General features: G+C 49.4%; 1 long non-coding RNA gene across 1 annotated transcript; it reads right to left on the bottom strand.

Annotated features, from left to right (window-relative positions):
- Positions 1-4875: 4875 nt before the first annotated feature.
- Positions 4876-7141, bottom strand: LOC120391317. Its single transcript, XR_005591262.1, has 3 exons — positions 6993-7141; positions 5485-5574; positions 4876-5378 (listed from the first exon to the last, which is right to left on the bottom strand). It is a non-coding gene; the product is annotated as an uncharacterized LOC120391317 (long non-coding RNA).
- Between the last annotated feature and the right edge of the window lie 5237 nt (positions 7142-12378).

The following is a 12378-nucleotide window of genomic DNA, read 5'->3' as shown; positions in this document are numbered from 1 at the left end:
GCTGGCCGTGCTCAGATGAGCCCCCATTTCAGTCTGGTCTGTTCAGGAAACTGCTAATCCCCTCCCCCCCCCCGCCCCCCGAGCATTCAGACCAGGGCACTTTGGCTTCTGGGTCACACATGCCATCTAACTAAAATGGAAACACCATGTGACAACAAGTGACCAATCACGAGCTCCCCAGTGACAATTAAAAATAGTGAGCAAATGAAACAAAAACAGTCTGTGGAACAACCACTAGGCTGGAATTTTCATATAAAGTTTTCAGCAAAAAATGGCAAAATACCAAAAAATTTCGTAAATGCCACCAGAAGCAGTAACATGAGCCCATGGTGTACTGAGACACTGTGGGCCCCTAGAGCTGTCCATGTGGGTACTTCGTGTTCCACCACTGCCAAGGCAGCTGAGGCCATCTTCCTTTTCTAGGCAAACCCAAGTTAGTGCTTTCACTGCAAGAGTAACTATGCTATCCAGATCTGAATAGATGATCTGATGGTCCCTTTTGGCCTTACATTGTGCAAGTCCCTCCCAGACATTGGTGACTGGACCCTCACAACTCTCTTATGAGATTGGAAGGCATGATCCCCATTTTACAAATGGGGAAACTGAGGTATGTGGCGGAGTCTAAGGCAGAACCAGAAATTTAACCTAGATTTCCAGAGTCTCATTCCAGAGCCCAAGATCATCCTCCTTGTCTTATTATCCCACCCTTGTCCTTTCTCTATCCATCACTCTTGCCTATTTATAGTCCTTTAGATTGATGGCTTATTGATAATCTTTCAAACATCCAAAAATGTACTAGGTGCATCACAAAAACAAGTTGAAGACTTAGTTCTTGTGCTGAAGAGTTGCTAATCTGTCTGACCTGACACAACTATTCACAGTTTGCAACCCCCCAAGTGAACCCAACATACCTGCTGGTTGTTCCTGAGAGCTATGGGGGCCCTGTGGGCCTGGCCAGGACCCCTGAAAATGCTGGCAGCCTCCCCTTCTCTTGCTCTGTCTCTCTCTCTTGCTGCAGGCTCTTTGAAGCAGGAAAACCTGCAACTCTTGCTTTGATGTGGCCCCTCTCGCAGGCAGAGCGCTCACACGCTGTCCCTGCTTTGAGGGTGAGAGAGAGACATGAGGGGAGGGGGCAGGAGAGGAGGAGAGTGGCTTTGTATTTCTTATCACATCTCTGTTAGCTAAGAAAAGCAACAGCCTCCACTTTGACCAATGAATGGCTGCACACTGTTCAGGCTGGGTCCTTTCCTCTCGCCCCAGACAGCCCCTCTGCCTGGGCTGCCCTTGCGGACCAGAAGAAACAGGATTCTCCTGGGGTTCTTTATGGAGGCCTCTGGAAACAGTCCAGAGCCTGGATCCTCCCTGGCACTCACACACTCCTCCGCAATGGACAGGGGCCTAGGAGCCACCTTGCTCGAGCGATGGGGTGGGACCTAAAACCCTTCTTTGGATTCTTCAGACATGGTCCTTCATGCCGCAAACGAAGAGACTAACCTGCCAGGAGTAGCTCCAGAAAGGCACCCAGGCCAACTGCTCAGCCACAGCCCCTCGTTTTAAGTGTTGCTGCTGCAGAGACTGAAAGGGCTCTGTGGCAGGAAACCCTGAAGTCTCTCTGGCCCTGTACTAATCAAAACCAATCTCTGAACCAGTTGTTGGGAGAAGCCACGTGCAGCCTTTTCAAGGAGGGGAGTTGGAGGTGGGTAAGTTACTCAGGGAGCAGTTGCTTCCCAGCATTTCGCAGAGAACGATAGCCCTCAGTGGCTGCCAGCCCCCTGCACAGGAAAAGAGCAGTAATAATAATATCACTCTTGTAACCCCCCCCCCCATCACCATTTCTGTGCATCTCCACTAGCACTGTTGTTTGCTAGCTGCAAGCCTGGGAAAGTCAATTGTCACAGTGGACATTCGCAGCAAGGTACTAGTCCTAAAGAAATCCAGGGAAGGGCAATGAAGATGATACAAGGGTAAGAGCTGCCTTTCCCAAACTTTTGGAAGCTGATCTCCCCTCAACAGGAAAATGAAACAATGAAGCCCCCATCTGGCCTGCCGTGAATTGTTAAAGGGTTGAATAAATGAGCGCTCCTTCAGAGCGGAGTGTGCAAATCTCAGCCTCCCTCTTCTTTCTCACATGCTTTGAAGAGTCATGAAATAATTAACTATTTAAATATCATCTTTAGCATCTTGAGTTAGTTCCCCATTGAAATGAATGGGACAAGTCCCACCTCAAAGTATTATTTCAGGCTTTCTGCAAACTCAGGCAGCCATCACTGCATCCTTTAAGACTTGGATCATGTTCTCAAGGTCTCTCTGTGACCAGAACAGCTAGAGTGTGATTTTAAAAATGAAAATGGACCCTCTGGAGAGTAACTGAGGGGCCTGTCCAATGCCCAGCTAGTCCTTTGCACCCCCTAAGGGCAGCACCCTGTGATGATTTGGGAAAGCTCTCTGTACATCATATGAATGCTGGTTGATATTATGAAGTTGTTACTATAACAGTTGCTGTATCATTAACTCTCTCTCTATGTGAATGTGGAATCAACTCCAGGGCTTGTAAGCACATACCCACCGGCCTAGGGACAATGCAGAGAATTAACTCTAACCACACAATGGGTGTGCTAAGGAGGTTGGCTGAAACCAGGAGAAATAATTTTACCCAACCGCGCAGTAGGGGCTGGCATTTGGGGAGTGAAAAATTACCAACAGCAGGACAGAGAAAGCAAGGTGTTGATGCTAGCCTGAAATACCACAGAAGTGGGATGGGTCAGATGAAGACTCAGAGCCACACAGGAAGTTTTAGGCAGGAGAGGGGAAGAGACAGAGGTGGATTAAACTTTTGTGGGGCCCTGGGCCAGAGCAAGTGGGGGGCCACCTCCACCCCTCCCTGCACTCCTGCCAGGAAAATGGAGTTGGGGTCTGGGGGGTCCCTGCCCCCCACCAGGCACTCCTGCCAGGGAGCGGGGTCAGGGCACGGGGGTTTCCCCCTCTTCCTGATAGAAGCACTGGGCAGGTGGAGAGGGGCAAGCCCCTGCGCCCCAACCCCACTCCACAGCAGGAACGCCGAGCAGGCAAGTGGAGCGGGTTGGGGTGTGGGAGCACCCATTTTTCCAGGGCCCCCCAGTTGTTCAGGGGGTCTGGTCACAGGCCCCGTTGTCCCAGTGGCTAATCCACTGACAGACATGTTCTTTTTTAACAGGGGGCCTAGTTTAGCTGCGAGACCAACCAAGGTCAAAGCCAGTGACCTGGAGAGAGAGGAGAGGCTCCCTGGTTGGGAAGATAAGCCATGAGCTGCCCCAGAGGACCCTGGCTCTAGCCCAAAGAATGCTCTGGAATGGTAAGGAAACTTAACCAGGGGAACACGTGTAGCAGTTGTTATTTTTGTCTAGGTCTATATATTTCTTGTGTGATTAAGTAAAGAGCAATGTTGTTAGCTATGTGCGAAGAGTCTGTGCATGTTATGTGCTATGCCTATCACACATCCTTGAAGAGTTAGTTTGTGGATGCAGAACACCCTCACGTCTGGAGTTCTGGGAGAGCATGTGTTTAAGCTATGGGAATCTGAAGGGTCAGCATTAGTCTCAAGTACTAGGAAGTTGGACCGTAGGGTCTAGGTAGAGGGTCTACACCCCAAGAGTGTGCCTAGGGACCCCAAGTGCATGCACTCTTCAGATTGTTGGATGCTTAAAACACATGGGATCTAGAGGTTGGTGCCCACACAGAAGTCTGGTGGGTGCCCAAGAGAGAGCATTGGATTAGATCTGTGAGCACTCCACCTCTTGGAAATGCTGGATTAGAGGTAGAGTGACCAGTAGCAAGTGTGAAAAATCACGGTAGGGGATGGGGGGGTAATAGAAACCTATATAAGAAAAAGCCCCAAATATCAGGACTATCCCTATAAAATCGGGACACCTGGTCACCCTAATTAGAGGGTCAGGCATGTGGGCAGAGACGAAGAGAAAGCTCCAGAGGGTGAGAAAGTGAAGATAATACTTAGTCCTGCCATAAGTGCACAGGACCAGACTAGATGACCTCTCAAGGTCCCTTCCAGTCCTACGATTCTGTCTATTAGAAAACTCAACAGCATTGGCTCTGCTCTAGGGGCAGCAAAACACTCAGGACCTGGTCCTGCTCTCACTTACACTGATGTGAAGCAGGAGTGAGTTCAGTGATGTGACGGGAGCTAGACAGAGTGAGTGGGACCAGAGTCAGAGAGAGGACGTGTCTATATGTCACACAACAGCAATCTATTGCTCGGAAAAACCCGTGGGTGGGACTGAGGGTGACAAGGAGCTAACTGTGAATACCTGCTGACAGGCCCCATTTCCTAACACCTCTGGGCTTCTCTTTGAAGCCTCCACACTCTCCATGGCAGGAGGGAGACATCTCGTCTCTTAGCAGAGTGTGGTGAGGACCTGCATGTACCTCTGCTGTGGCTGGCTGTGCACAGGAGGTGCTACTGTGAGCGCAGCTCAGAAGCTAATGTGGAGCATCTGAGTAACAGGCATTGTGTGTAACCAAAAAGCCACAAGAGTGAGACTTGATCTAGTTGCCTTGCTCTGCTCAGGCCTCCTTCTGTAGTAACTTATCTCCACAATCATGAACTCTGGAACAGTAGTGAAGTGTCATTTCAGCCCATGTGGGACCAGACTAGTTTTCCAGTTACAGCTGCTTGACATTTTTCAAATGGACATTTTTTTCCACTGAGAAATGGCCTTCTTCCAAATACATTTTCATAAAACTTTGATTTTTTTAATTTTTTTGGACCAAATCAGAAACCATGTAGCCTTTTTCTTGATTCTTCCTTTTTTCTGTTTTCTTTTGGCTTTTTCCTCTCCAAAGTAGCTGAAATCCTATTTTCCTTTCCTGTCATTTCTGAAAATTGAAAACTTTTGAAAACCAGATAAACGTTTAAAATAGTTCACAGAATATGATAAAGCATTGTGAAACAAAACCGAGGAAGTGGGTTTTTTGTTTGTTTATTTGTTTTGTTTTTAACCATTTTTAGTTATAATATGGCTTTGCCAGCTAGTTTGAACGGGGCAGAGTTTAAAAAGCATGCTCTAAGCCACAGGCTACAGAGGCCATTGCCCAGCTAATGCTCTTATGTCATATTTTTAAGTTTTTGAATGATGAGTTGTTGGTCTGGATGCAGGAATCCCTGGCTGGATTCTCTGGCCTACTTATGCAGGAGGCTGGACTGGATGGTCAGAGTTTAAGGCCCTTCTGGCCTTAAAAACATCTATGAATATTGGATGTCAAGCATCATTATTGGATCCACAATGAAAATCCTGGGACAGAAATCAACAATCCCCAAATTCCTCCACCTTGCACTATGGAAAAGTCCATATGTCTCCATCCCTGGGGAAATGGGTCCTGAAAATCTGGAACACAAGGGCCAGAGAAAGACTTTAGGAACCTGATGAACATCCCCCACATTCAGACTGAGTCAAATTCCACATTTTTACTACATCCTAATGGAACAAAAACCTCAAATCCTCTTGAGCTTAATGAATCGGGTCTTCCTCAGCTGTGTCCTCTAGGTCCAATATCTCTCAGCCCACAGCCCATTCAGCAAGTCTGAAAGATATTAAACATTCTCAACTCCCATGGACATAATGGGGAAGGGCCCTTGATGATACTCAGAAAGTGCTCCACACCTTACAGAAGTGGGCCCAAGGAGTGTAACTGGTAAAGGACTCATGTCACATGTAGGAAGCCCACAGTTTTGGGAAATTAAACCTTCTTGGTTTCGCCCATCACAAAACTGGATAATGCTGTCTGGTCCTGCTAACATACTGCTCTTCAATTTATCAATTTGTTTCAAAACCTCCTCTATTGACACCTCAGTCTGGGACAGTTCCTCAGATTTGTCACCTACAAATAATGGCTCAGGTGTGCGAATCTCCCTCCTATCTTTTGCAGTTTCATTCTGAAACTAACTCCAGAAGCTGCCAAGGCCTGTGAAACAACATCTCATTATCATGGAATTGTGACATAGTAAAATGCAGACTAATGAGTAGCTGTGTCACCCCTGCCATCCAGCCCAGAGTGCCCTTTACAATGCTTTGATGCTGTAGCTTCCAGCATGGATTACTCACAGCAAGCAAGTTACTCCCACCTATGTTTGTATGCTGCAGGCAGCCAGCCACACTTTGGCTCTTACCAGCCTGAATTATACTGCAGGGTGACCCCAACACACTCCCAGTCCCAGATTTCCTCCCTCACTTCACTCCCCCAGAAATGTATGCCTTGTACTGCCCAGCCCTCTCCTGGACAATACAAACTTATCTAGGTTCATTATTTCAGCAATGGAAATAATAAGCACACATTTTGTTATCCACATGGAGTTTCCCAAACAAAACACACTGGATTAGATAAAACAAGTTTATTAACTACAAAGAGAGATTTTAAGTGAATAGAAGTAATGAGGCAGTCACGGGGCAAGAATGCCCCATCACCTTTTGGGCAGGGCGAAGGCATTGCAAAGCTGCGGCTAAGTCCACCCGACCAACCTTAACCTCAGGGCAGTCTTGTCTAGTGGCCAGAGTCAATACAGATGTCCTTTCCCTTCAGGCTGTGTTGCCCAATGGTCAGAGACAATATAGCTACCATCTCCCTCAAGGCAGCAGGCCTAATGGTCAAAGTCAGTATGGGTGCCCTCTCCTTCAGGGCCATGTTGCCCAATGGCTAGAGTCAGTATAGAGACCTTCCCTCACAGGGCTATATGGTCTAGCAGCCAGAGTCAATATAGATGTCCTCTTCCTCAGGGCAGTGTGGCCTAATAGCCAGATTCACTATAGGTGCAGTTTAATGGTTGTAGAGGGGATGGACCACCACCCAGGCTGGGTGGAGGGGTAGAGGGACCCAGACCTTCCCTACTCCACTGGGTCCCAACCCAAGGCCCTGTCAGAGGCTAGTGTACTCATCACTGTGTCAGAAGGGATCCTACAACCAGTTTTAAAACCAGACCAATGTAAAGTCCCCTACTTCCTAACCTGTTTCCTGACATGGCAGTCTGGGTGTCTCCAGGTCCCTCAGCCTATGCAGCTCTCTGCAGCTCCACTCTCTCTCAGGTGTCCTCAGGTAGCCAGGTATCAGCCTGGATCTCAGCAGCTCACAGACTGGAGCTGGCAACATGCATCCTCCCTCATTAGCAGTCAGCCCCAACTGAGCTGACCTGCTCCCTTTTCTACTGGTGTCCCTGTTGGAGCATGCCCAGCAGAGGTGAGGGGGCCATGGCTTCCTCAGATCAGAGTGCAGGGTTAACCCTTCCCTGTCCAGTGTGGGGTGAATATACCCCATTGCACAGACAATGGTTACAAGAAAAGTAAAGATAAAATGCAATTAATGCCTAACTTAACAAACTATTTTAAATTCAAAGTGGGGCTGTCAGTTAATCAATTGCAATTAACTCAAAACAAATTACAGTAACTCCTCACTTAAAGTCCTGGTTAATGTTGTTTTGTTGTTACCTTGCTGATCAATTAGGGAACATGCTTGTTTAAAGTTGCATAATGCTCTCTTATAATGTTGTTTGGCAGCCACCTGCTTTGTCCACTGCTTGAAGAAAGAGCAGCACGTTGGAGCTAGCTGGTGGGGGCTTGGAACCAGGGTGGGCTGACAGCCCCCCCCATCAGCTCCCCTAAATTCCCCATGCAGCAGCTGCCCAGCAGGCTATCAATTGCCTGACAGTTCAGCTGTCCCTCCCCCCACTGCTGTGTGCTGCTCTTGCCCTCTGCCTTGGAGCTGCTCCCAGAGACTCCTGCTTGCTGTGCAAGGTGGGGGTGGAAAGAGGGGTGCTAATATCAGGGTGTCCCCTTCCCCCCTGCTCCTGCCCCCCTGCTCCTTTACTCCATCAGGCCATCTCCGCAGAGCAGTGGGGGAGAGATGGACACAACAGGGCTCAGGACAGAGGGAGCTTGCTGGCAGCAGCTGCTGTCTCAACTTGCTGATCTACTTAAAAAGGCAGTGTACTTAGAGTGGTGTCAGCGTACTTAAAGGGGCAATGCATGTCTCTGACACTCTCTCTACCACGCTGTCTCCCCTCCCTCCATTCGTGCTGCCTTGTAGAGTGTGAGGCTACATTAACAACAATGTGTTAATCCTTGAGGGCTCAGTGGAGTGCTAGTTCATTATTTAGCAGTAAGGCATTCCTTGGGAAATATCCCACCCTCTGACTTCATCACCTCAACCAAGCTTCACAATCATCATTCCTGTGTACAGTATTAAATTGTTTAAAACTTATATTGTGATGGAGCAAGGCCGGATGGCTACAGGAAAGTACTGAGGAGCAGGTATGTTAGCTCCAGGCTAAGCAAATCCCTAGTACCATGGGGACCAAAATGGCAGTTGCTCCAGGCTAATCAAGGCACCTGGGGCCAATTAAGAACTTTCTAGAAGGCACCAGAGAGAGCTACATTGGCTGCAGGTGCTCCAATCAATCAGGACAGGCTAATCAAGGCACCTGGTATAAAAAGGGAAGCTCGCTCCAGTCTGGAGAGGAGGAGCCAGAGGAAAGACGTGTGCATGAGGAGCTGGGAGCAAGAGACACAAGGAACTAAGAACTGAGAGGGGGTACTACTGGAGGATTGAGGAAAACACCATACAATCTAGCAGCATCAGACACCAGGAGGATCCTGTGGTGAGGATAAAGAAGGTGTTTGAAGGAGGCTATGGGGAAGTAGCCCAGGGAGCTGTAGTGGTCAAGCAGCAGTAAAAAGTAGCACTATAGAGACTGCTGCAATTCACAGGGCCCTGGGCTGGAACCCGGAGTAGAGGGTGGGCCCGGGTTCCCCCCTAACCCTGCTACTCCTAATCAGACATAGGAGTAGTTGATCCAGACTATGGGTTTCATCCAAGGGGAAAACCACTGAGGGGAAGAAATCCGCCAATAAGCGCAGGACCTACTAGAGGAGAGGAGGAACTTTGCCACAACTGGTGTCAGCGGTGGGATCTTTGGTGTGCACAGCGCGGTGGAAGAAGGAGGGTGATTTAAAAAAAACACACACACACACACACACAAAGAGGAAGGGGATTACAATTTGTTACCACAAAGGATGAGGTAGTACGGGCACTGATACAAGCCACGGCGGCCCAGCAGGAGGCTACCCGTGTCCAGGCAGCTGCCCAGCAAGAAGCAGTGCGGCTGCAGCAAGAAACTAACCGCCTGCTGATGGACCAAGCTGTTCAAGATTGAGCTATGTTGCAGGAACTGGTAAGCCAGGTAAAGACCCTTGCAGAAATGAACCGTGGGCATGATGGGACACGGCTCATATGGGCCAGCCATTGGCTGCAGAAAATGACAAGGGAAGATGATGTAGAGGCATACCTTCTGGCCTTTGAGAGGACAGCTCTATGGGAGGCCTGGCCTCGAGATCAGTGGGCTGGTATCCTTGCTCCGTTCCTGTGTGGGGAGGCCCAGAAGGCCTACCATGATCTTCCTGAAGAAGCTGCAGCAGACTACTCCCAGCTGAAGGCAGAGATCTTGGCCAGATCTGGGGTAACATCCGCAGTACGGGCCCAGCGGTATCATGAGTGGAGGTACCGGGAAGACAAAACCCCACGATCCCAATTATATGACCTCGTCCATCTCGCACGAAAGTGGTTGCAAACAGAATCCCGGAGTCCGGAAGAGATACTAGAGGTTCTGGTCATCGACCGGTACACGAGGGCACTGCCACCAGATCTCCGCAAATGGGTAGGCCAGAACGATCCGTGCACCTATGATGAGATCATCACGCTGGTAGAAAGACGCATGACAGCCAGGGAATTGACCCAACGACGCAAGGAAAGCCCCTTCCGAAGCAAACACCCAACCCCAACCCTGGAAGGAGGGACAGCTAAACCCCTGGGGAGTCCTAGGTGGAGGAAGAGGGGGGCTGAAAACCAACAGAGACTCCAGAAGGAAGGGATTGGCCTGAGTGGAGGGAACCCTGTGACTAAAACCACTAGCCCACAGGATGGGAGACTGACTAGAAATAGTTATAGATGTTATGCATGTGGGGAGTGGGGACACATAGCAGCACAGTGTCCCAGCCCTGAAGAGCCTATGCAATGCAACTTGGGGGATTGGGAGGTCCCATGCTCCCTTATCCACCTGGCGGGCGTTGCGTTAGCCCCACATAACTATACCAGGCCAGTGAAGATAAATGGAACAGAAACTACAGCACTGGTGGACTCAGGAAGTGCTATCACCCTTATATCAGGTAAGCTGGTAAAAAGTAGCCAGCTGCTGCAAGCCAAACGTGTAGCAGTGACATGTGTGCATGGAGCCATGAGTCAATACCCCACCATCCCAGTGGAGATAGAGGTTCAGGGGAACCCCATTGAGGTGACAGTGGGCGTTGTACCTAAACTCCCATATCCTGTAGTTATTGGGAGAGACTATCCAGGGTTTGATAATTTACTTCCCCCTGAGAGGCTGCAGGGAAGTGGAGACCCTGTTGACAGCGACTCATCACTGGGGGAATGTCAACCCCCAATGTTTTCTGAGTTTTCTCAGGATCTATTCTCAGCCCCCCAAAAGGCCCGGAAGACCAAAAAAGAAAGTAAGGCCGCAAAGGCTTTGGGAACCCAGATCCTGACCCAGGGCCAGAAGACTGCGCTAGTAGGCAGATGGGCATGAGCAGCCAACAGACAAACTACCAACACGGAAGGTGAGCCGGGGGCTGGCCCCAGCCATGAGGGCGACAGGCCATTGGAAGAAGCAGAAGCCGGTCCCTGGGAGCTCAGGCAGGGTAGTCCTGGGAGAGAGACATTCGGACGGGACCAGGCAGAGGACCCCAGATATAACGTCAGGAAAGAGGTGGCTGAGATAGATGGGATAGCAGTGGAGGGGAAGGTCCGAGGTCCAGGACCCTACTTTATAGTGAAGAAAGATCTCCTGTACCGTGTGGTGCAAATGCAGGAGCAGGAGATACATCAACTTCTGGTGCCACGAAAACATCAAAAAGCCATATTGAGCCTCGCCCACAGTCACCTGTTTGGAGGACACTTAGGGGTAGAGAAAACCCAGGCACAGATCCTGTGGAGGTTCTTCTGGCCAGGAGTACATGAAGATGTCACGCGATACTGCACCTCTTGTCCAGAGTGTCAGCTACATAGCCCTCGCCCACACTTACGGGCCCCTTTGATACCTCTTCCAATAATAGAGGTACCATTTGAACACATAGCCATGGATCTGGTTGGGCCCCTAGAGAAGACAGCTCGGGGCCACCAACATGTGCTTGTTGTACTAGACTATGCAACCCGATACCCAGAAGCCGTCCCCCTACGCAACACAGCTTCCAAGACAATAGCTAAGGAGCTAGTACAGATCTTTTCCCGGGTTGGGCTACCCAAGGAGATACTGACTGATCAAGGGACACCTTTAGTGTCTAAGTTGATGAAAGATCTCTGTTCATTGCTCCATGTACAAGCCCTACGGACCTCTGTATACCACCCACAAACAGACAGCCTTGTGGAAAGGTTCAATAGGACCCTCAAGGCCATGATCCGGAAAGTGGTGAGCCGGGATGGGAAAGACTGGGATACCCTATTGCCTTACCTCATGTTCACCATCCGGGAAGTTCCACAAGCCTCCACAGGCTTCTCTCCATTCGAACTACTATATGGGCGCCACCCCCGAGGCATATTGGATATAGCCAGAGAAGCCTGGGAAGAGGAGCCAAATCCCGGAAGGAACATAGTCGAGCATGTAATACAGATGAGGGATCGGATAGCCCGAGTTACACCCATTGTATGAGAACATTTGGAGAAAGCACAGGAGACCCAACGGACCCATTATAACCACCAAGCAAAGCTTTAACTGTTCCAACCAGGGGATCGAGTAATGGTCCTGGTGCCCACAGCAGAAAGCAAGCTGTTGGCCCAGTGGCAGGGACCCTATGAAGTGATTGAAGCCGTGGGAGAGGTAAACTATAAGGTGCGGCAGCCAGGCCGCAGGAAACCTGAGCAAATTTACCACATCAATCTTCTAAAACCTTGGCATAATCGAGAGGCATGCTTAGTCACCCGGGAGACCCTTCCCCAGGAGGATAACTTACATGAGTAAATCGGGGGGCCCGGATAATCTTCATCCTAGAATATTAAGGGAATTGGCGAGGGATATTGCTAGCCCGTTAGCGATAATTTTTAATAAATCCCTAAATTCGGGGATTGTACCGACTGACTGGAGATTAGCTAATGTAGTTCCTATATTCAAGAAGGGGAAAAAAGTGACCCGGGGAATTATAGGCCTGTTAGTCTAACATCTGTAGTATGCAAAGTCATGGAAAAAATCTTAAAAGAGAGAGTAGTTCCGGAGCATGAGGCCGATGGCAACTGGGATAGATTACAGCATGGATTTACGAAAGGTAGATCGTGCCAAACCAACTTGATCTC

Source organism: Mauremys reevesii, linkage group 25 (genome assembly GCF_016161935.1).
Source record: "Mauremys reevesii isolate NIE-2019 linkage group 25, ASM1616193v1, whole genome shotgun sequence".
In the NCBI taxonomy this organism is placed as follows: Eukaryota; Metazoa; Chordata; order Testudines; family Geoemydidae; genus Mauremys; species Mauremys reevesii.
Note: the sequence above shows the minus strand (reverse complement) of the source record. Positions and strands in the feature narration are given on the sequence as shown.